Source organism: Thermobia domestica, chromosome 4 (genome assembly GCF_964235325.1).
Source record: "Thermobia domestica chromosome 4, izTheDome1.hap1.1, whole genome shotgun sequence".
NCBI lineage: Eukaryota > Metazoa > Arthropoda > Insecta > Zygentoma > Lepismatidae > Thermobia > Thermobia domestica.
Window position 1 is genome coordinate 25939934 of NC_137457.1, and position 26478 is coordinate 25966411.

The following is a 26478-nucleotide window of genomic DNA, read 5'->3' on the forward strand; positions in this document are numbered from 1 at the left end:
CGATAGCTCATGCACAATAATAACAAAATATACGAGAGTTTCATACGTATCTCATACAAATACTCAAATATATTCTCGCTAATACACTGAGAAAAAATGTAGGTGGAGTACTTAAAAAGGTAGGTTACATGCGTAATTCCTGTAGCTTTTAGACTTAACGTATAGCAGACGTATAACTAAAAGCGCATGTTCTACAGGGTGTCCAATATACAACGCAACCCGAAGTTTGGGATAGTAGAACTTTTGAACCTGAAGCGATACACAAATAATGGTTATACACGGAAGCCTCTGTAAAGCGAACAGCCGTGGGGAATCAAAAATTGTCCGCTATAGAGAGATGTCCGTCTTACAGAGGTTTCAATATTTTAATATTTTCTTACGTAAATTAGTAATCAAGGTAATATGCAGTTAGAAAAAAAAATATTTTTGCATTAATCATGTATTTGCGAATATTGCCAAAATGTTACGGTACCTGCATTATCCTCCGCCATCCAAAACTCTATGTTCGAGGCACAACATGGAAATAAGATGTTATAGTTCTCTGCACTTTACGCTTATCACTACTTACTACGTTTTCAGTATGTCGCTTTAATTTGTGGGTTAATTACAGTCCAGAAAGCCTTTTTTTTTTGAGACAATATGTGTACCCGCGGGCAAAAAATACGAAACTTGTTTTTTGCTTGGTTAGAGATTCCTGAAGGACAGTAGCATAACGTGTCATCCCAAACGGTAGGGAACTGTCAATCACTTTTGTGTCTAAAACAGCTTGGATGGGAGTGGGATGCAAGCAAAGGACATGAGAGTGTTGTTAAACACAGACGTTTTCAGGGGCGTAAATAAGGACCCTGCAGACCTCGCATTGCGGTGGGCCCCAAGCCATTACGAATCCCCCAAATCGTGATGTAGGACGTAGAGAAGGAGTCCCATTCCACGTTGTCTGCGAAATGGCCCCCAAGCCTTTAGTTACGCCACTTGACGCTTTGTCTGGGTTGCTGAGCAGTCAGTTAAGGAAGCAAAATGTTACAGTGCTTCGTTGGTGACACGTATGATATGAATTACAAACTATACTTTTTTACTATACTTTTCAACTTGAATCTAGAGGAAGTGTCATTAATACGGACGTAAATAATGCCTATAAAAGACAGAAAAGACTGTCATTGTCCGTACGAGAGAGTGACGCTTTAGAGAGGTTTGCCAATATGTTATTCTCCTATTGCAGTGTTTGGGGATTACAAAAGTAGTTAGGGGTGGTTACTTCTGGGCCAAAACTCCAAGCTAACACATTTCGTATATATTTTTAGTCAACACAGAATGACCCAAGAAACCGTCACTATGCAATTTAACACAGAAGGATAGCATAAAGCGAGATTGAATATGCTTTTATGACATTTAAAATCATAAAAACTTACATCTAAAAACTTACAATGGAATTCTACACAAAATATATTTATTGCATCTTAATCTCCAGTTTATAAGCTTTCATTTGACACTTGAATCATGAAAATCCGTTAATAATTAGCTTAGAAAACTCAATGAGAAGGAATACATACAACTCCGGAACAGATGATCTGTCACTGATTCATTTTGAACGATTCCAGTACCAGCACAAGACTGTCTAATCCGATTCTCTTTCCTTCTCCTCATGCCAACATATATATATATGCAAGAGCCTCTTCCTTCAACAGTAGCTAGCACTGGACAGAGGGCGCTCTTGTGACGTAGTCTCCTTTGCGGATAATACATCATACATGACGTCATTGAATCCGTGACGTAGTCTCCTTCGAGTTTCTTTCTTTCTTTCCTTCCCATCAACACTCAGCGATACCAGAATATCAGAACTAAATCCTAAGTTGCAGGACAAAAAAAAGTCAGTGTATCCAACTCAATATATTTTTTCGGAACGTTCCAGGATTTTAATTTTTCAAGATATCGCTTTAAAACATATAGGGATGAATTCACCCCATTACTAATAAATATGATAATTGTTAAAAATGAGTTGGCAACACTGATAGTCCCACCCCCAAATAACGTTTTTATTTAATAACTCGGTCCCTAATTAACCGATTTTCAAAATTCAAACGACATTCGACAGAGAAAAAAATTTGCCATCTTCTGAATGCATTGTGGGTTGCATACCTCTAAGGATACTATTCCCAATTTGTTCTATCTCCGTTGTTTATTAACCGATTTTCAAAATTCAAACGACAATCAATAGACAAATAAATTTCCTATCTATCGAATGTTTTAGGTTGCATAACTCTAAGGATATAATTACAAAAACTCAAATAACTTTCTTATTTATACATGTATCTTTAAAATTCAAATGACATTATGTTCTGTATATCCAATGGTCTTAGTTTTTATAGTCCTGATACTATAAAAACACTTATACACTTAACACATACTTGAAATTACAAGTTCGGATACTGATAATGGAATCTTCTGCTAACCTCGTTCTCTATAGGAAACAATGATTTCTTAAACTCTGTCCACTGATCGTAATTCAAGCTGAATAGACAGCCGTTAATATCGAAAACTACTTGAACTTCGGTTTGCACATTTTTCACAATTACATTGAAATTGTTAGTAAGTATAAACTTCTTTTGGGGATCCATTTCTAAACACTCCATTTTTTACTTATGACAACATATTTTTGTTCATTTTCGTTCATTTTTTGGATTTACATACAGAACTCAACAGTTGGATAGTTTTCTTTTAGACCAGTGTATTTGATTTTTATCCCATCTTTAACGATCTCATCAATCATTTTATCTGTTAAGTGTTTTGTAAATCTAGGTGGAAGAAAAACCTTGAACTCCTCATACTCAACTAATATGCTCTTTCCAAACTTAGTTTTAATCTTTTCCATTTTCACAATATTATATTCTGTATTCAATTCTAATTCTCTTAATCCAACAACTTCTTTCTGCTCAAGACTTCCAAGCTTGTTTAAATGTTCAATATGACTCGCCATCGTATTTATTATATAGAAAATCAAAAAATATTTTATTCATTTTTTATCGATTTCGTTTATGGAAACCTCCATAAACAACACAAACAAACATGTAACTATTTAAAACTCTTCTACCACTTTCTCATTCTTAGGATCATATGTAAAGTTCTTCTGTCCAATTAAAATCGCATAGCATATAGTATTAGCAGCCACAGCTTCTGCAAAGTCTACCACAATCTTTATGTTCGTTCTCTCATTTAGCGATACATTTTTCCTCTTACTACAATTAATCACATACATTGGTCTGTTATCTATAAACTCTTTAGGATCATAGTACATTTCGGTGTTGCCACACGTTATTCTCTTAAATGCAGTATAGTCTTCGTACATCTTAAAATAATCCTTGTTAGCAATATCTAAGTTTCTTGATTCTTTTGGAAATACCTCATTCCTCCCATTCTTAAGATAGATATTCTTTACCTTACAATGATCAAACTTACTTGCATCTGCTGTTTGTTTACCACTTCTATCAGTTTGGAACATTACAACTACGAAATCAGGCATATCAAATTGTCTAGAATTAAATTGAGTAGTAACATCAAACTCTAAGAAAGAACCTGCAACATTCTTCTGAACACATTGATAAGTATGGAATGAAAACATGACTTTAGGTTCTTTAAGAATATTCAACTTTAACTTGTTTTCGTAATTAGATTCGTATTCAACAATAGGCATTCTTATCTCCATACTTTTTATTGTTATTTTTCCATCATGAGGAGCTGCTCCTGATCCAGTCCATTTGTACAAGACATCGTTATTGTTGTTAGCTTTTGTAAATGTTATTCTCAATCCACCTTTCCACATAACCTCTTTATAATCACTTAAGAAGCCTGGAATTAATCTTAATGGGTACAAAACGCTAAAGTCCTTTCTTAGGCCAAGTTTATCATCTGTTTCAAATCCTGCTTGTTTTAGATATTCAACTTCTGGCTTGGAAATCTTCAATGTTCCGACAGCTGTAGATGTTATTCCAGGTAGTTCAATCTTATCTATAACAACTCCATGCTTTCTAACCTCAATTTGAGAAAAGAAGAATGGGAAGAAGTTATCTACAAGTTTTATAGTATCGTTTGCACCAAATGTTCCTCCAACTGATGCACCAACAACTTCAAAAGTCATATGACAATCTGCTTTGTGTGGATGTATAAAGCCATCGCCCACGTTGAAATCAAACTCAATATCTTTGTTAGCTTCATTCAAGTTATTAAATGTTCTTGTGTTAGCTTTAAAGCTCTGTAACTCGTAACTCTCAACACTATCCATTTATTATAAAGAAAATCTTGAAACAATGCTTGTACCTTTTGATTTGTTAAAGAACTCTAATCCTTGGCCCTTCACATGTGAAGGATCTAAAAGTCTTGTGTATTTGCAATCGGAAAATCTTCCGTTCGGGAGTTTGTTTGTGTTTGTATAGCTGTATAAATATTAGCATTGTCGGAAAGTCGACCAAGGAAAAACAACACTTTTATGGGGCGTATCCATAAAAGACTCATACATAATAACATTTAAAAACTTACAACCCCCATCCCAACTTAACCTTAGCATTCATAGCAGTACCAACCCCAAAAGCAGCTAATCGTTCACCAATTGGCGCATCACTACTAAATGCTCTTTTCCATGCTTTAGTTTCTAGTTCTTTATCTGCAATATGTCTTGACTCTGTATCTTTATTGCCCCTGTAGTATATATCGTGTTCTTTACAAGCTTCATCTAATGGGTTAATACCTTCATCACCTCTTTCTAATCTTTCTTGTAGCTTCGTAAAAGGTCCGCAAAATTTGTAGCCTGGAATATGTAACTCTGGAATACCCTTCATGTTTAAAATCCTATTCATTAATCCTTTCCCAAGCTTCTCATCATTCCAAAATCGCGGTGGTAATGTATTTAAGATCTTAATCAAATACCCTATACCTTTTGGATCATTAGGAATAAACTGTGAAAGCTTATTATTAATCATACTCACTATACCTACTTTCTCATTGTAAAAGTTATGATTACCAGCCCTTTCTTCTCCATCTATAACTATTAGCCGATCAATTAACTTTCTCACATCATCCATCCATACATATTCTTTAGGTATCTCTGTATATTGTTTAATTCCTTCACCAGTCCTTTTAGGAGTTCACCAGTCGTGTTCTTTTTAGGAGTTGGGGTAAAGTTGGTTTAATATAATTATCCCAAATAGGCTTGATAATATTAATGTACTTTGAACCTCTACTAGATGCTACTTTTTTATCTCGATTATATTTTTGGAAGGCAGCATCTGATTCTATTATTATTTCCTTGTACTGTTCAAAATCATCATCGTCATAATCTTCAATGGTTTTATTAGTATTCATCGTTAACAATTCCCATAGACCTTCTGTTCCTTTATAAGTTTTACCACTAATTATCAAATCATCACCATTCACTTTAACTTCAGAATTTCCTATCTTATTTATTATTTTTCCATCTTCTTCTACAGTTCTTATTCCAAACACAGTATCATTTCTTTTACTATAATATTTCGTTGCAATCTTACCAAATGATTGTGCTGTTGTTAAAGGCTCTACTCCTTCCACTTTGTCTCTAATTTGTTTTTTCATCTGCTTTATTTCTCCGGTTATAGGCGTATCGCTACTACTTGGAGAACTATCATAAGTTACCTTTTTAGGTGTTTCTAGTAGACTAGGATCTATTGAAGCCGTCTTATGTGCAACTGGAACAAGCTCAGTTATTAGATTTTTATTTTGTTCTGCTACTTCTTTGATCTCACTCCCCAAGTTTTGAATAGCATCAATTACAGGTTGCTCTTGTGTTTTAAATTTATCGTATATACCTGCTTTTTCTTTCTTCCAAGATTTGAAGCCCTTTATCAAGAACTCTTTCAACTTAATATTCTTATCAATTTCTTTCTCATCCATTTATTGTATAGAAAACGAACAAACGTCAATAATCGTCAATAAACGTCAATAATCGTCAATAAACGTCAATAAACGTCAATAATCGTCAATAAACGTCAATAAACGTCAATAAACGTCAAACGTTAAAACGTAAAACGTCAATAAACATCAAACGTTCAAGAAGTGTTTTATCTTGTTCCTATACTTACCATTGTTTACCTTCCTTGTCATATCAATTACTATAAAACCATAATCTTCTTGCCAACATTTTGAACATATCTCTTTAAATTTATCATAAGACATATCTCCTCCAACAAACTCATTATACACATGTTTAAGATTAGTGTCATCTTGTCTGAATATGCATAGGAAGTTGACGTTATCTCTTATAAGCTGTTTAGGTACTTTCGAATATGTTTGTGTAAGATAGAAACAATCTAAATGTCTATGCCTACCTCTTGTAAAGTAATTTCTAACAGTATCTTGATTCTCCAAAATGTAATCGTCAAACACAACAACAGAGTATTTTTCACATTCATCAATAGGCACAATAGAATCATTACCGCTTAAGAACGTTGCTATATGCTTATTGAATTTTAGTTCTGCCTTTTCAAATCGATCTTTTAACTGCTCATACTTTGGCTGATTCATGCTTTTAGAATATATGTAGAAGTAATTATTGTTTAACCAACCTGGCTGTAATAAGAAGTTAAATAACAAAAAAGTTTTACCACACGCCGACGGACCCACGATAAGACATCGAACATCGTCAGGTATAAGCTCTCCATTTCTTTTCTTAGCTGTTGTCTCTTTTATCATCTCTTTCACATCCCAATTAATAGTTTTCTTACTCATTTATTATAGAGAAAATCATCACCTTTTATGATCTTATATCTTTAAGTTGTTCTCTGATCTTAAGCAACGTATTTTTTATATATTCGTTGTCCATTTCACCATTTAGTGTTATTATCATCTCTAACTGTTCTTTAAATGAGTTAATACACGTGACAATGGCTTTATATTCATCCTTTCTTTTGCTTATGTTCAACTTAGAAGACAACCCTGTTATAATAGCACTTCCAGTTGCAAGAGACGTTGTTAATATTGAGTAAATTGTTACAGGTATAAAAATATTAATAAACCCAGTTGTTGCAGAAAGTATAACCGACAACGTGATCAAAGTGTAGTATGCATATTTAACAATTCGTAGTTTTCTCTTTTTCTTCTTTAAACTGTATTCTAACTTTCGAATGACATCTTCTATTAACTTGATTACTTTCTCTCTTGGAATATCTCTAGGTAAATCAAACTCATTCATTTATTATATAATAAATGGCTAAGGTATTCAAGATAACGAGTGATACTTCAGTTTTAAAGAAGAAACTCCATTACGAATTAGACAACAGGAGCAACTATTTAAGTATAGGACTAGTTGGGTTTTACAGTACATATCTAACTCCAAACATAACAACAGAAAAAAACAGTTTCTCATATGGTGATAGACAAGTTTTTATACCAGAAGGGCAATACAGCTTAAACAGTCTTAATGAGTATTTAAAATCTCAATCCATCAACATAACATTATCAGAAGATCAACTAAGAAATAGAGTTAAAATTGAAACAGATAGTAATGATGTTACAATTGGGAGTATAGGCACTGTCCTCGGGTTTAATGTTTTTGAAGTTTTAGAAAAGAACAAAACACATATTGGAAGTAAGTTGCCAAAGTTTCATCCGTTTGATACTATAAATGTTCACTGTAATATAGCAGATGGCATGTTTGTTAAAGATACAGAATACACACATAGAGAAACAGGGATCATAGCATCATTCAAAACAGATGCTGAGTTCAAACATAGTATTATTTACGAGCCTACTTATCCATTATTTTTCCCTATATCCAAAGACAAGGTTGATAATTTTGAGATAAGGATAACAGATGAGAATGATTCCTTAATTGATTTTGGTGGAGCAACAACAACTGTACTTTTGCAAACCAAGATTTTCTCTTAGATAAATAGGAAGATGTGTTCCATTAAAGGTTGTATGTTTAGTGTTCCTTACGACGAACTAAAGGATCTAAATATCGATCATGTATTAACAAAGAAACAACTTAACGATAAAGCCAAGAAAATTAAAGAAGGTAAAGGAATGAATTTAACTTTAACTACTGCACAAATGAAAAAGATTAAGAAAGAGCATATGGGTGGTTTTATCTTTACAATTCCAGCCATTCTAGCAGCTTTAGGTGCAGTTGGCTCATTAGCAGGTGGTGCAGCAGCGATTACTAAAACTGTACTTGATGCTAAGAAAAATAAACAAGAACTTGAAGAACAAAAAAGGCACAATATGGCTATGGAAGAAAAGCAGGGAGCAGGTAAACCAAAGAAGTCAAAAAACTAAAACCATTGACCAACTTCGATATAGAGAGGTTGGCTAAAGAATTAAAGATAAAACGATTTAGAGGTGTATTTATGAGTGATGAACTTCCACAAAAACCCTATGTACATGAGTGTGGTGTAGTTAACCTCGATAAATCAGAAAACATTGGTACTCATTGGATATGCTATTGGAAAGATAACAACATAAAGTACGTGTTCGATTCTTATGGCGGTGTTCCTCCTAAACAACTGGTACAATATCTTGGTACCGAAAACTTATTTTACAATGACGAACGAATACAAGACTTTAACTCAGTTATATGTGGTCATCTTTGTGTTAAGGTTTTAAATCTTCTAAATCAAGGGTATCCTTTTAGTGACGTTATGTATATGATTAAAAATGATTAAGTGCTTTTATGGTTTGTATCCATAAAAGTTTTGTGTTAAGATAAACAATGGAAACTATACACAATAGATTTTTAGCTTATTTTGAGAAGCATCAGGATGAATTAGATGCACTAGATAGTTATAATTTTTATCAGTATTTTGAGTATGTTAGTGAGATAGACTTAAAAGATAGAAACAACGTATATAATGTCATTGATTTATGGAAAATGCTAATACCTAAATTTTTGTACACGGAAGAAAAGTTGGAAAAGTTACGTCCAATAATTACCTTAAAGGACTTGCTGTTAAATTATAGCGCCGCACCATTACAATGCAGTTATTGTGGTAGTAAGTCATTAACAAAAGGTATGAGTAGATACATTTGTGATGATTGTTTTGTAGAGAGTGGTTGGGTTTACGATACTTGTGAAGGAATGAGAGCTGCTTGTGCGAGAAAACCATGGTACGATACTACAAAAAGATTTAAGTTACAGGTATCTCGTTTGCAAGCTTTACAGGATAGAATTATTCCCGAAGAAGTGCTCAAGGTGTTAAATGATGAGCTTAGAGATATACCAAGAGATTTAATATCAACAGAAGATGTTCTAGAAGTACTAAAGAAAAACAAATACACAAAATATTATGATGATGTCTATTTAATACACTATCATCTTACCGATCAAAAACCATTAAACTTACGACATATGGAGGAAACACTTAAAGACGACTTCGAAAACTTACACGAGGTCTTTAGGGGGCTGTATCCGGAAAGAGCATTGTTTATTAATCTAAAATGTGTATTGCGCTATCTGTTGAAAAAGCACGATGTTCATGTCGATATTGATTTTAAACACTCACCTAGACAAATAGAGATGTTAAAGAAATGTTTTGAAAAACTAGGATGGGCATTTTCTGTATAATAAATGAGTATGGATATATTTGGTAATGTTAAAGATAGAAAAGGTGATGTTGATATTAGTGAAGAAAAATTAAAATTGTTGGAGAATTTAAATGATGTTGTTAGCGTAAGTCAACTTAGATCAATAGAAGCCCAATTAGAGAACGATAGAAAACGATTTGAAGATGCATTAGAAACGTTACAAGACACATACATAAAGAAAGAAGATTTTCAAAAGATTAGAATGGATACTACTAAATTGGTTATGCAGAAAGAAACCATGCCTCTACTATATCGATTAAGAGCTAAAAACGTTAAGGAGCCAATCTTTAGAATATTTAATCTCTCTAACGGTTACAAATTTCTCTATAATGGAAAAATAATGCACATGGACTTAAGTTTGGATAAATACTTTCTAGATATATATTTGGGTGATACTTTGGTTAAAGAGATACCTTTTGACTTTAAGAAGAACGATATAATTACGATTAAACCGAATAAAAATTCTGCTATGGAAGAAGGACAATTATTGTTTGTTGTAATGTACATAGAAAGAGAGCTTTCCTAAAGACGTTTGCTATATAATAAATATGGACATCTTTGGTAATGTTAAAATGACATCAGAGTTAGATAATACAGTTGTGAGAAAAGATATTGCTATGTTGAAAGAAGAGCTTAACTTCATCAAACGGAGTTATGTTATAGAGCTTCATAGTCGATTGATATCAGAAAATGTTGAAACTCCGTTCTTTTTAATACATAATCTATCTATCGCATACAAATTTCTTTATAAAGGTAGGTTAATGCATATAGAATCATCTTACAATACGTATTATATAGATATATATTTAAATGATTCTCTAGTTGAAACTTTTCCATTGCACTTTAATACAAATGATAAATTAGCAGTTAGACCATCTAAAGGTTCTGATCTGAAACATGGTAAATTACTATTGCTTCTTATGCATGTAGAAAGAGAAGACGAAGATAGTGATGATGATGGTGAGAATGTTGATAGCATAATATTAAACAGCGATAGTTATTGATTTTCTATATAATAAACAGGATGTATTGTGTTAAGTGTAAGAAATCGACAGATACGAAGAAAGATACTATTAGAATTGAACAAACAAAGAATGGAAGATATCTAAAGAAAGGTATTTGTTCTGTATGTGGTATTACTAAAACTCAATTCGTTAAAAAGCCTGATTGACTAGAAGAAGGTAAAGGTGTTAGAGAAGACATTATAGAAGAAATTCACAAACCATCTAGAAAAAACTTTGACAGATTAAGTGTAGTTATAAAAGCTATCGATGATCTTTGGCAGGCTGATCTTGTAGAAATGGATAGTGGAGTATTAAAAGGTGTTTCCAAAATCAATAAAGGTTATAAGTATTTGCTAACGATTATAGATGTGTTCTCGAAATATGCGTTTGCTGTTCCTGTTAAAGATAAGAGTGGGAAGAATGTTACAGAAGCATTCGAATCCATATTAAGAATGAGAAAGCCTAGTAACTTACAAACTGATCAAGGTAAAGAGTTTTACAATAGAGAGTTTAAGAAGTTGATGGAGGAAAATAAGATTAATCATTACTCAACCTATAGTGGTAAGAAAGCTTCTGTTGTTGAAAGATTTAATCGAACACTTAAGCAGAACATGTGGAAAAGGTTCACAACACAAGGAAATTATAAATGGATAGAGATATTACCAACACTAGTTAAAGAGTATAATCATCAAATTCATAGAACAATTGGTTTAAAGCCTGTAGAAGTTAATAAGAAGAATGAGCAAACAATATTGGAGAAAGTGTATCAAAAAGAATATAAGCGTGTTAAGCCCAAATACAAGTTAGGTGATCATGTTCGTATAAGTAAGTCGAAAGGGTTATTTGAGAAAGGATATACACCTAATTGGTCAACAGAAGTATTTGTTATTAGTGAAGTTATTCCATCCAATCCGCCTACCTATAGAATTAAAGATTTAGAAGAAGAGGATGTGCAAGGTAGATTTTACGAACCAGAACTATTAAAGACGAAACATAAGGATGAATACTTGGTGGAGAAAGTGTTGAGAAAGAAAGGTGACAAAGTATACGTTAAATGGCTAGGGTTTGATGATTCGCATAATAGTTGGATAGATAAGAGTAATGTTATAGTGTAAATATAAATGTTTGTCTTTTATGGTTATTATGCCATAAAAGGATAGTTTGAACGAGATAAGGGGGTAACGAAACGATACCCTTCATAAGCATATATTTCCAGGGAATCAAAGCCGGTGCGGGATATCTGGCGCCGGCTACGAAGTAACTGGGGATAATAAAGATTGGTTGAGAAATAAAGAATCAAAAGAACTAATACAATACTATAATGAAAAAACCGGTAGCTGGAATCCCATCGAACGCTCTACATATCAAATAACAGGAGGAGCAATGGAGCACTTTTGCTCTGTTGCTCTACATAAAAATTAGGTGATCTGCACCACCAAAAACCCAATTTACATAGTTGAGTCAAAAGGAGCCATATTGCTCCGCTATCATCTCAGGCTTGTTAATGAAAATTGTATGAGGTTGTATGTTTGAAAGGGGGCCAGTGCTGGTGGCTCCAATTGAGTTACTTTGAAAAACTCATCTTACACAGTAAAACTAGCTGGTAACGAAAATGAAGTTAAAAATAAAGATTTTCTATATAATAAATATGGGTACTATGGATAGTTCTCTTAGTTTAAACGATATTTGCTATGAACAGATTAAGGATGATTACTGGTATGGTCTGTTTGGTGATTTCAAGTTGATTATAGACAAATCAACAGGATATTTCAATGCTACTAAGTTGTGTCAAGATGGTGGGAAAAGATTCAAAAAATGGTTAGAAAACAAAGAATCAAAAGAGCTATTAGATTATTACAATAACAAACTAAGTGGACCGAATTCGGGCCACTTCGAAAACTCATCTTACACAGTAAAACTAGCTGGTAACGAAATAAACAATCTAGTCTCAGGAACATATATGTATAAAAAGATATTTCTCGCTATTGCTTTATGGGTATCACAAGACTTCTATGACAAGTGCTATGATATTATCCAAGACTATTTCGTTTCTAATTTTAAACAGATTCAAGAAGATCAAGAAGAGTTGCAAAGAAGAGTAGAAGAGATAGAACAACAAATGAACGATTTAAGAATAGAAAACACAAGACTTAGAGATATAGCAGCTGAACATACAGAAGATCCAGGGAAAGTACACAAACTAGTTATTGTTAAAAAGAACCTCACGGCTGGTCAGCTTCAAGACATAGTAGACAAGTACGACACCGACAAACATGATCAGGTTAGGCGTTACGAGTCATACAAATATTGGGTTGGAAGGGTTCAGCAGCGTAACGTCAAGGCAAGACTCCAGTGTCTCAAAGAAAAGTACCCAAAAATGTCAGTGCTATCAGAAACCAAAGATCCAAACTCGGTCAACCTCCTAAACAAAGTCAAAGAAAAATACAACTGTGTTGTTTCGTATGGTTGTCACGTGGATATTGAAGGAGAAGACGACGAGTTTGTTGTTGATTTGTTTTTGAGTATAAGAGATTTGTAGAGGTAAAGGTAATAAGTTTCGAACGTTCTTATAAGAAGAAGATTTGGCTACAACTGGGGGTCTACCAACACTGGACCCCTTTCAAACATACAACTTTTATGGTATAATAGCCATAAAAGATAATTAGTTATGCATTAACCCTCTGCTGCAACAGTGAATGCTACATTCAACATATCACCTAAATTGGGATTATTATGATATTTTCTTATTATAGCTCTCCAATCTACGTAATGTCTAAATGAATATATAAAGTCTATAGATAGGTCTTGATAAGTTGAAATGTTACGCCAATGAACTCTACCTTCGAACTCTGCAATAAATTCTTCTGTTAAATTTTGAGACATTGAAATCATTTCCCAATCTACTTTGTCAGCGTAATCTCTTATAAAGTTTTCTGATAATTGACGAGTTCCAGATATGTACCACCAATTAACTCTATCTGCATGTTCTCGTATAAAGGCTTCAGAGAGTTCGTTTTTGTAAGATATAGCATCAAAATCAACTTTATCTATAAACTCATTAATAAATTCTTCAGATAGCTTTTGGTGATACGATACTTCTTTCCAATCAACTCTATCTGCAAATTCTCTTATAAAGTCTTCTGATAAGTCTTGGCTTCCTGAAATAATCTCCCAATCAACTTTATCAGCAAATTCTCTTATAAACTCTTCCGATAAATTTTTCCATAAACATATTTCAATCAAATTAACTTTCTGCAGATATTTGCGTATGAAGTCTTTTGTAATGTGATCATAGTTATATTCCTCCTCATAATCATCATAGCCTATAGATAGCCATTGTTCATCAGTCAGTGAATCTAATATCTCATCAGACAAGTCCATAACGTTTGCATAGAGAATGTTTTGTGTAAGAAATGAGTTGTTTTCTTTAGTGGCTTTCTTGAACAAATGATCTAACATACCTATGGACACGCTAAAATTTATTTTGTCTTTATCATTGTAACCACCAATATCTAAATATTTACATACACAATCAAATATAGGTTTGTAAGATAATATTTCCTTAGCACTAGTCATGTTTGTTTTTATTCTTAGATTTTTAAATTTATTTCATTTTTGTTGGTTTTCTATATAACAAATATGGAGAAAGATTTTGATTTATTACATGATAGACTTGAACTAATTCATCATGATCTTAAACTCTTAGCAACACTACTAGAGAAGCAAATACTGTTAAAGGAAAAAGAGTTATTAGTAATGCAACAAAAAACATCTGATTTGAGTAGTGATGATGAATATAAATATGGTAGTGATGATTATGATGATGATGATGAGTAAGCTTACAAAAATGATTCAGTTTTAAATGTGTATATGTGACTTTGATGGGTTAATCCCATGAAAGTTCTGGACTAACACAACGAGGAAACATATGTAGGCAATGGCAGACGCGTGCAGATGTTTAAACGATGTGTTAGAAAAAATGAAAATGAACTGAAATAATCCTGTGAAGGTAAAAAACGATACTGATAAAGATTTTCTATATAATAAATAAGATGAGTAATTATAACAAATTTACTGTAATAGAGTTAAGACGCCAATGTAAAGAGAGGGGAATCAGAAGATATTCCCGATTAAGAAAAGCAGAACTGATAGACCTTCTTAGACAATATGACGATGAACAAAGCAAAAGACAGATTAGAGACATATTCCCGTTTAAACAAGAAGTATTTGAAGAACCAAGAATCAAAGTTGAACCACAACCAATCGATGTAAAACGTCAGAACATTGAATTAAAATCAAGATTAGAAACATGGAGATTTACAACAGATTACAAACCACAAGATCCACTTGAACAATATATTACTGCAACATATAAAGCTATATCAAACAGATTACAAATTAGCTTAAGTAAACATAGTTCATTGAAAGCTAATCTTTATATAAGTTGTACATATAAGAAAGGTGAAGAAACTGAAAACTTCTATTTTAACACTGAAAACCAGGAAATATACCGATCAAGTAATTTGAAAGAAGAAATAACTAAGATGAAACAAAGATTAAGAACAAGAATGGATGAGTTCCAAGCTAGAGGTTCTGGTTGGGCTCTTATAAACATTAACTTTTTACAACTAGCAATCGCCAAATATACACCATATAGAGGATCAACATATATAGAATTACCTAAACAAATTCAAAACAAAAAGGCAGTAATTAATGTAAAGAATGAAGATGAGAAATGTTTCTTATATTCACTATACAGAGCCCTACATCCTGCAAATTCACATCCTGAGCGAGTACCAAAAAATAATGAGCTTTTGTTAAACTTAGAATCTAAATTAAAAAATATTCACTTTCCTGTAAAACTAAACGATATTCCAAAAGCTGAAAAATTACTTGATATTTCTATAAATGTTTATGCATATGATAAAGACTATTCAATCTATATACTACATCACACACAAAACAAGCAAGAAAATCATGTCAATTTATTATATGTAAAAGAACAAAATGAAGACCAACTTAAAACACACTATTGTTGGATTAAGGATTTAAGCAGACTAGTATGTACACAGTTAACTAAAAAGAGAGCTCGAAAATATTTATGTGATAGATGTTTGTTATACTTTTACTCTCAAAACGCTTTAAATAAACATGAGCAAGATTGTTCGTTAAATGAGCCAGTAAAAATAATAATGCCTGAAGAAGGTAAATGTGTTGAATTTAAAAACTACCAATACATAATGAAAATGCCATTTGTGATTTATGCCGATTTTGAATGTTTGTTACATAAAGTTATGGGCTGTAAAGAATGTTATCCAGATAATGAGCCATATACGAAAAAATATCAACAACATAAACCATCTGGATTTTGTTATTATGTAGTAAAGAGTGATGGAAGTAAAACCAATCCTGTCGTGTATAGAGGTAAAGATGCAGCTAAGAAGTTCATAAGAATGTTAAAGAAAGAAGCCAAACACATATCAAACATATACAAACAAAATAACGAATTACCATTAACAAAAAGTCAGAGAAAAGAGTTCAATGAATCTAAATGTTGTTATTACTGTAAGCAGGAGTATACTAAAGAAAATTATAAAGTTAAGCATCACGATCATATAACAGGAAAATTTGTAGCACCGCTATGTAATAACTGCAATTTAAAAGTCAAAGTACCAAAGTTTGTGCCAGTGATCATACATAACTTGACAGGATATGACTCTCACTTGTTTATAAAAGAGCTTGGATGTGATAAAGAAGAAATAGATCTAATACCCAATAATGAAGAAAGATACATATCATTCAGTAAAAAGGTTGGAACTATTAAATTGAAATTTGTAGATTCATTTAGATTTATGGCTTCTAGTCTAGACAAATTGTCATCGAACTTGAAACCTGAGCAAATGATACACATGCAACACTTTTATCCTAATCAAGAACAGTTTCAGCTTGTAATAAGATAAGGTGTTTACCCATATGATTATGTTAACAATTGGGATAGGTTTAGAGAAAGAAAATTACCACTAAAGGAAGCATTCTTCAACAAGCTTATGAACACACATATAAGTGATGAGGATTATGAACATGCAAAGAAAGTATGGAAAACATTTGGCATTAAGAATCTCGGACAATACCATGATTTATATTTGAAAACAGATGTATTATTGTTAGCAGATGTGTTTGAGAACTTTAGAGAAACATGTCTTAAAGCTTATGATCTTGATCCTGCTTGGTATATGACGGCACCAGGTTTAGCTTGGGATGCAATGTTAAAGATGACGAATATAAAGTTAGAATTGTTGTGGGATTATGATATGGTATTAATGGTAGAGAAAGGTATAAGAGGTGGAATTAGTCAATGTTCAAAAAGGTATGTGAAAGCAAACAATAAGTATATGGAAGATTACGATAAGGATAAAGAAGATTCTTACTTAATGTATCTAGATGCCAATAACTTGTATGGGTGGGCAATGAGTCAATATTTACCGTATAAGGGATTTAGATGGTTAAGTGAAGATGAGATTGAAGAAATAGATTTCACAAATATACCTGATGATTCTGATACTGGTTACATATTAGAAGTTGATCTTGAATATCCTAAAGAATTACATGACTATCACAAAGACTATCCATTAGCTCCTCAAAATATATGTCCGCCTGGTTCAAAACAATCGAAGCTATTAACAACCCTATATGACAAAGAAAAATATGTTATTCACTATCGAAACCTGAAACAGTGTCTATCACTTGGATTAAAACTTAAGAAGATACATCGAGTAATAGAGTTCGAGCAATCAGATTGGTTAAAGAACTATATAGATTTAAACACGCAGATGAGAACTAGAGCAACAAATGACTTTGAAAAAGACTTCTATAAGCTCATGAACAATTCAGTTTTTGGAAAGACTATGGAGAATATTAGAAAGAGAGTTAATATCAAACTTGTAAGTGATGAGAAAAAATACGAGAAGCTTGTAGCAAAACCTAATTATAAGAGTACTACAGTTTTTACGGAAAATTTAGTAGCAGTTCATATGAACAAGGTTAAAGTGCAATTCAACAAACCGATTTATGTTGGTATGTCAATTCTAGATCTATCGAAATATTTAATGTACGACTTCCATTACAATGTGATGAAACCAAAATACCAAGGCAAAATAGAAGTATGTTATACAGATACCGATAGTTATATATACCATATCCAAACAGAAGATGTGTACGAGGACATGAAAAATTACATTGATTACTTCGATACGAGTGATTACCCTAAAGATAACAAATATAGGATACCACAAATCAATAAGAAAATACTTGGTAAGATGAAGGATGAGATAAAAGGTACAATCATAGAAGAGTTTGTGGGTTTAAGAAGTAAGATGTACAGTATAAAAGCACCTCAAATAGATTTAGCAGATAAAGACTTTAAAGGTAAGTTCGATAAAGAAAAGTGTTGTAAGAAAGCTAAAGGTGTTAAGAAGTGTGTTGTGTATAAAGAACTTTCATTTAACGAATATAAGGACTGTTTGATTAGCCAAAAAGAATATTATAAGAAGATGAATTTGATTAGAAGTTATAAGCACGATTTGTACAGTATAGAAGTAAATAAGTTAGCTTTAAGTTGTGTGGATGATAAGAGATGTGTTTTAAAAGATGGGATCAATACCCTACCATGGGGTCATTATAAGTTAGAAGAAAAATGAAATATATATATACAATTCATTTATATAATAAATGCCTAAACAAAACATAATAAAATTAGACTATTTTCGATATTATTGCACAACATGTAAATCAATTGCAACGCAAACTAAAAAAGAATGTACAAGTGACTTCTGTAGCTTTGGAAGATGTAGTAGATGTGAAAATTATGGATATGATTATATTTGTAAATGCGTAGAATAATGTAGTTGTAGTTTTAGATGTAAGTTTTAGATGTAAGTTTTTATGATTTTAAATGTCATAAAAGCATATTCAATCTCACTTGGGGGTATCCTTCTGTGTTAAATTGCATAGTGACGGTTTCTTGGGTCATTCTGTGTTGACTAAAAATATATACGAAATGTGTTAGCTTGGAGTTTTGGCCCAGAAGTAACCACCCCTAACTACTTACAAACTATGTCCGTTATAGGAGGTGCCCGCTTTATAGAGGTGTCCGTTAGTAGAGGTTTCACTGTACCAAAATGAAACCTTATTCAAGGATATATTTTTAAACTAGAAAGCAACGATTGAAGTGCACTAGGAACCACACAGTGTTGACAGATGCAACCGAAGGTGTAAATCAATTGTTTTTGCAAAACACGTAAATCGACTCATAACTCATACGTATGGATGTTCTGTCATTAATTTTCAGTCTATTTACTTGGTTTAGCTTGGGAACTATGGAGCAGAAAAAAGAATTTTTCATTTCCACGTTTACTTACATGCACCCGGCAACACTGCTACTATCATGAAACGAGTTATCAGCTCAACAGCGATGCTGGAAGAGCTCCCTAGTTTGATTTAAACACTAGTTCACACGTTTCACCATGTTGGCAGCAACTTTACGAAGACTGGAAGTGTTAATGTTCTCAGTGGCACTGCGAATGTGCGTTTCCAGGTGTTGAATAGTTCGAACATTGTTCTTGTATACCTCTTGCTTTAAGTAGCCTCGTAGAAATGATATAAGTAAAAGTTTTATGTAAGTAAAAGTTTTATGGATGGATGTAAGTAAAAGTTTTATGATGATAATTTCAAAGTTTATTTTTTATTGTTTTCAGGAGGTGCATAATGTAGACAGATTCTTAACACACATTTTGATGCACTGAAACATCAGCAATGTTACCAATTCATGGTATTAATTCATGAAAACTACGATTTCCCTAGTTTAACCTTACAGAGGTCTCATCCGATTAGTTATCGGTGGAAATGAAAAATTCTTTTTTCTGCTCTATAGTTCCCAACCTATTCCAACTAAACAGACTGAAAATCAATGACAGCAACATCCATACGTATGAGTTATGCGAAAGAAAAATTGATTTACACCTTCGGTTACATCTGGCAACACTATGTGGTTCCTAGCGTACTTCAATCGTTGCTTTCTACTTCTAAAATATATGCATGAACAAAGCTTCATTTTGGTATAACCATTATTTGTGTATCGCTTCAGGTTCAAAAGTTCTACTATCCCAAACTCTGGGTTGCATTGTATATTGGACACCCTGTATAATACTTTACATATAAGTGTTCCATCTATACGTATTTGCCGTATGAAACAATATAGGCGTCAGGATCTCACATACAAATGGGCGTATATAACATACAGTTGAGGAATGTAACATAAGTATATACACGTGATACACGGAAAACTGTTAGATGTCAGACATCCTGCAAAGGCATGATGTAGCATCTAAGGGCAGGCGTATATAGCATATGTGTAACGTATGATCCGTACTGATTTCTGTAGTAAACAAGAGGATTCCGTATATTTGTACAATATACCGTTGTCCGGACAACGGATTTTTCTCAGTGTACCTAATAATGCTCTCCATTATATGAGACGTAACAAAAGTTTTCTATTCATTTGAATGTGCACAAAGCTAATTAAAACAGAACTTTTCATCAGGATGTGCACAAAGCTAATTAAAACAGAACTTTTCATATTGGTGTGCACAAAGATAATTAAATCACAACTTTTTATGTAGGTATGCACGAAGATAATTAAATCAAAACCTTTTATGTAGGTATGCACGAAGGTAATTAAATCAGAACTTTTTATGTAGATATGCATGAAGGTAATTAAATCAGAACTTTTTATGTAGGTATGCACGAAGGTAATTAAATCAGAACTTTTTATGTAGATATGCATGAAGGTAATTAAATCAGAACTTTTTATGTAGGTATGCACGAAGGTAATTAAATCAGAACTTTTTATGTAGGTATGCACGAAAGTAATTAAAGCAGAACTTTTCATGTAGATATGCGCGAAGTTAATTAAGGCAGAATTTTTCATGTATATGTGCACAAAGGTAATTAAACCAGAACTTTTCATGTAGGTATGAAAAGGTAATTACGGCAGAATTTTTCATGTATATGTACAGTGGGCCACAGAAATTCTTGATATACAAAGTCCGTGAGATAGACAACCCAACTACCACCTGCTCTAAGGTTAATTACGCCTGGTAGTAGCTAGCACAGCAGCGTGAATTGCCTCCAACTGTTAAAAGCACAAATCGTAAAGAGTGTTTTTGTGCAGAAGTGGAGCGAAACGCTGGCTAACGAAATGACAAAAGGGAGTCTTTGGATACTTGTACTCACAGTACTTCTTGTTTGTATGATACACACGTAAAACTATACACAGTCACTTGAAAAAATATACGAATATCAGAGGCGCTGATGAGAAGATAACAGTCGAAGGACTTAGTTAATCTTATAATTAACTCAGATGAGGATTATATAAACAAGTTTACTTAGTTAAAATAACTATACATATCCTCGTATCAAATAATATACGGATGGATTATGCGGTACATATGGTAGGTTATTTCTTTAACTAATGCAAAGCTTTGCACTGAGTTTTGAAACAATTAACAGTACTCCTACCTGCAAATCAATTAAAAGTATGGACGGATCATTTGGGGGGAAGATCCTAACCCCCAATGAAAATTTTGGGGATCTAACAGGGCGTGAGCTCCTAGGATCTGGCGCTACTGATTGATACTTCGAAAGAAGAAATTGTTGATTTCATTATTCGTTAAATAATTTTTGAATGAACTATTGGTAATTTATTTGTAAATATTAAAAATGCAAAATTCGATAACACTCAAACGAGTTGGAGAAATTATCCGTATTTAAGTAGGCCTATTTCCCATTAACTTGCAAATCTAACTGAGGGTTCATGAATATGTGTGAAATTTTACACATTGAAACACAAAGAGAAAAGGTGAGAATATATGGTCAATAAACAACAACTTAAAAATGCACGAAATTAACAGATAATATCAAATATAGAACCATTGATAGAATTAACACTATAACTCGTTTTCTCCATTCATTTTCCTTCATCTATTTTCAGGATTTCATCATCACTGAATTTCACCACTGCAGATTATCTTTTACTTATCAGCATCCAACTGGAGGTCACCTTTTAAATGAAACACTTTAAAGAGGGGAAACGGCGAAGGCGGGAATCAAACCCGGGCCACCAGATTAGAAAACTACAACTCAAACCACTCATCTAAAGCGTTACTTCTTTCGGCTCGCCTAAATAATGAGTCTTTTCAGTTCGCTGAAAACAATAGCTTGTTAATAGTCAGATTGATTGACAAAACACAGGAATATGTAATTCACTCGCAGGGCATTATCTCACTGTATTCACTAAATTATCAACATTACAGATTTTTTAAAAACAAAATACAAAACTTCTTTATTTTGAATCAAATAGGGCGCGTGTATTATACTCGTAAACAAACTAAAGACAAATCAATTGCTGAGTAGTAATCGTGGTTAAGTGGTCAAGGCACTCGACCAGTAATCTGAAGGTAGTCGAATCAAATCGGATCCTCGAACGACCAGTACATTTTTTAACTTTAGAATTATTATTATTATTATTATTATTATTATTATTATTATTATTATTATTATTAGTAGTAGTAGTAGTAGTAATAGTAGTAGTAGTAGTAGTAGTAGTAGTAGTAGTAATAGTAGTAGTAGTGAAAATGCAAGACCTCAATATTACGTCCTATATTAATGTAAATAAGCCTACTCAAATTGATAGGAAAAGAAAAAGGTAGGATAAGAGATAGTGATAGAGAAAGGATAAGAGCGGATAGTGTCCGAAAGTAAACGAGAGGGGAGAAAGAAGCTGTCAGCTCTTGGAGAACATTAATATCGAAACTTCGGATGCCTAAACAAAAATTAAGTAGGATTTGTCTTCACCACGATACATACTAACACGCTTTCTTTGGCTAAAAGACATTGAATTATATATGCGTTATATTGATATTTTAACAAAATATACATACCAATATAAAAAAGAATAGTTCCTACTTACAAATTTTGGTTGGACGGATATATGGAACGTGTTGGAAAAGGGGAACGAAAGTATTATTACTTCTAGCAGTAGGAGTAATAGTTGAACAAGTTCGGAATAATTGCTAGGAAACAATATCGTTTCAGACACCTTTATGACTCATATTAGGCACTAAGCATGACCCTTAGGGGTCGTATTCATGAATTGTTTGTTAAACACGTTACGTTTTCCACCATAGTACTAATCAAGGTTGTAGACAGACAATACTAGCAATGTGACGTCAGTATGCTACTATTTCCCCTATGAAGAAAGCCGTCTCCACTCTAACCGAAAGAAATTGTTTATTTTCCATTTTATTACACATCAGAAGTATGAATATTATCGTTCATAAAAACAACTTACAGCAGCGAGAATCGATCCGGAGACCCTTAAATCACGAAACAAATACTTACGCCACTACGCTAAGACTGCTCTGTTAAGAAAGAGTCAAAAATCACTCGTTTATGGAACAAATTGCACAGTTTTACGATAACGACGAAATACTCTGATTTCTTTCATGATAAAATACAATAGTCGAGAGACTTCAAATTTAAATTAAGAAACGAAAATAGACATATAGTACCTCAGACCACTTTCTTTTGTGATCCACCGAGAGTATCTCTGTATCTTGCTATTATTGCAATTACAAATATCGATGTCTAAAAATGCATGAAGTTCTTTTTTCACTTACAAGGAGAAAGCAGACTTTGGTAAATTAACATCGGGGCCAATTTTTGCAAGGTGATTATGAACACTTAAAGTGTTCATATTACAAACTAGGAGAGCGCAATAGCCTAATAGAGCATAGAAAAAGAGTCTTAAAGTTTTCGACTCGCCGCATATATCACACGTTGCACAAATTTATCAAATGACGGCGTGACAGTGTCAGACGCATTTTTGACTCACGTTCCAAGGGTTACGGGTTCGATTCCCGCTGGTGTCAACTTTTTTTGTTTTTTGCTTCAACCAATCAAGTAGCCACCTTTAGCTACAAGTAAAATGTTAATTCTCCATATGTTTATAATAAATTAAAACAATAGAAATATTCAAATCAGTTGTAAAATTTTTCAATATTTCTTGGTAACTTTCAACAAAATATAATTTATTTCGTAAATATATAGATATCACGAGTTATATTATGGTTACTACAGTCGCTGTGTAAAACATTTGTTATGCTTCGTGTCTACATCTGTTGAAGGTGTGTGTATTAGAAGCCCTGGGACAAATGCACGGGAGGATGAGGGGAACATGTCCCCTCCAATCTTGGAACTGAGGGATTGTGCCCCCAGTAATCCGATTTGAAATGTGTTTTTTGGAGAGAAATGAGATGAATTGTGACCGATTGCCACAAAGAAAAATGGGATGAAATTGATATCCCTCAGAATAAGCCTCAAATATGCCCGCCTCCCAATTTTGAAGACAACTCTGCAACCCTGATCCTCCACAGTATTGTTTTTCAACATCATAAATATTCTTAATATCGCTTTAAAAATATGGTAACGGTCTTATTTGTCGTCCCCCTAATATTGGAGACAGATTTTCGTCGCTTAATACAAGTGGAATAAGTTGTAATCTCCTTTGATTATAGTAGCTTCCACTATTACCAAAGAGGATTTCCTTCCCATTCCCCTTGTAACTTTCAATCTGCCAACAGATGTAGGAACGAAGCGTTAAGAATATTTTTACACAGCGACGGTGGTAACTATAATATAACTCGTGATATCAATATATTTACAAAATAGATTACATGGGACAATTGGGAAACACGAATTGCCTTATTTTACATATACAATATCTACACACAATTTCAATCGCTTCGATCCATTCCTTCCCAACTTCTACGATAATATTTATTTTGCGGAAGAGACATTGGCCTCAACACTGTTTCCCTGCACAAGCTAAAAAACATGTTTGTTTATTTTTTGCGTATTGTCCCTACAAAAGTTTCGTTGGAATCTTACATTTCTTTAGGCACTTATGACGTATACTAATTAGCACTTTGGATAATCCATAATCAAAGGTTTGAAGGCTTTTTTAAGGAAAACACGAAACACATATTGTCTCATTTTATGTATACAATATAGGTGCATAATTACATTCACTTCAGTCCACTACTTCTTCCCTTTAGGGCGTCAACGTTCATAATTTTGGGTAGGGATTTTTGCACTCTAAAACAGTTTTTCCGCAGAAAATGAAAAAAACATTCGTTTCCTTTTTGCGTATTGGCCGTACACAAAGTTTCGTTGCAACTCTTCATGATCTTTAGGCACTTCTGACATACTGTTTGATATTTCATGATCAAAGGTTTTCCGGAATCCGTGCCCACCCAACCTTTTTTTTTTTCTTGAGGGAAATATGAAACACTTATTCCCTCATTTCGGGTATAAATATCTGTGGACAATTTCGTTCGCTTCGGTCCACGTTTTGATTTTCGGGCATCAAATTTCAAAATTTTGGATGGGATCTTCTGTCTACTAAAACCATTTTTGCCATAGAAAATAAAGAAAATACTTATTCGTTTATTTTTTGCGTATTGTCTCTACACAAAGTTTTGTCGCAACTTATCATATCTTTTAGGCACTTCTGACATACTGTTATTAGCACTGTTGATATTTCGTGAACTTTGCGTTTAATGTCCCACGATTATGCCTGTTAGTTTAAGGGAGACCATGATTAAAGCAAGTGAATTATGATGGGCAAATTAGTGGAAAGAGAAAATGGGAGGAATTTGGAGTGTCCCGAGAAAACCCACGAGCACGATGTTGTTCACTTCAAGCTTACTTGCCTTGGGAACAAACCAAGTACTCCACCCTCAGATCAGAGTTGGAGTGGGTCGGTGGGTCAAGTTTTTTGAGTGGATCAGTGGATCGAGAGTCAACAGTATGTGACCCACTGCGACACACCACCCACCATGACCCACTGCGACCTACCATGGTGCATTGCGATCCACCATGACCCACTGCAATCCACCGACCCACTCTTATCTACCGACTCACTCTACTTACTGCATTGTAGACAGTATCTTCTGAACAATATATTTTTATTCCACCCTCGACCCTAGCCATATGAACTAAATACACGTTTCTGATTGGTTGCAGTTTGCGGTTGTCCAAACCTTCTAGTGTATGTATTGTCTGTTATAGTAATAGAAGAAAATTGTCACTTTGTTGGAATTAAAGAAGAAGAAAATTGAAGAAACAGATGAGGTTAAATTAATATCATGGCAGTCAAACTGGAACAAAACAAGTCTTGCGGAGCTTCTGACCCGTTGTTACTACTACTACTGTTACCGGTACTACCTATACTATGGATTCGTGTAGCAAAACTGCACGCGTAACGTAAGTAAAACACTTTTTCCAGTATTATTTATCATATTTTAGTGGAAATCGTGTTAGGGAAACTTAATAAAAATAAAATATAAGAATTAAAAAAAGTTTCTCTGAGGCCGGTTTGAACCCACGCCAAAAGTAATTATAATTACTAATCAATTGTACTAGCAGTCTCGGACACGAAGACCGACAGCAGTAGGTACTGATGTCACGAGTTATATTATGATTATGGTAAGTGGCATATTTACGATTTTATTTCAGGGGATGGGCTTTGCTAACTTTAGTCCTAGAAATGTGAAAATTCTCCTAGATATTTCCTTTACTTTAATATAGTAAATAACATTTTGGAGGAGCTTAAGCCCGGAAGCGCCCCCCTTAAATACACCACTGGTTACGACAGTCGTTATGTAATAAATGTTCTTGACGCTTCGTGTCTACATCTGTTGACAGTTTGCGAATTACAAAAGAGTTGAGGGTGAAATCCCCTTTGCAAATACTG

General features: G+C 33.4%; 1 protein-coding gene across 1 annotated transcript in view; it reads left to right on the forward strand.

The window, feature by feature from the left end:
* Positions 1–26478, forward strand: part of LOC145683277 (uncharacterized) — an 84098-nt gene that overhangs the window by 35189 nt on the left and 22431 nt on the right. The gene's annotated exons all lie outside the window — the stretch shown is intronic.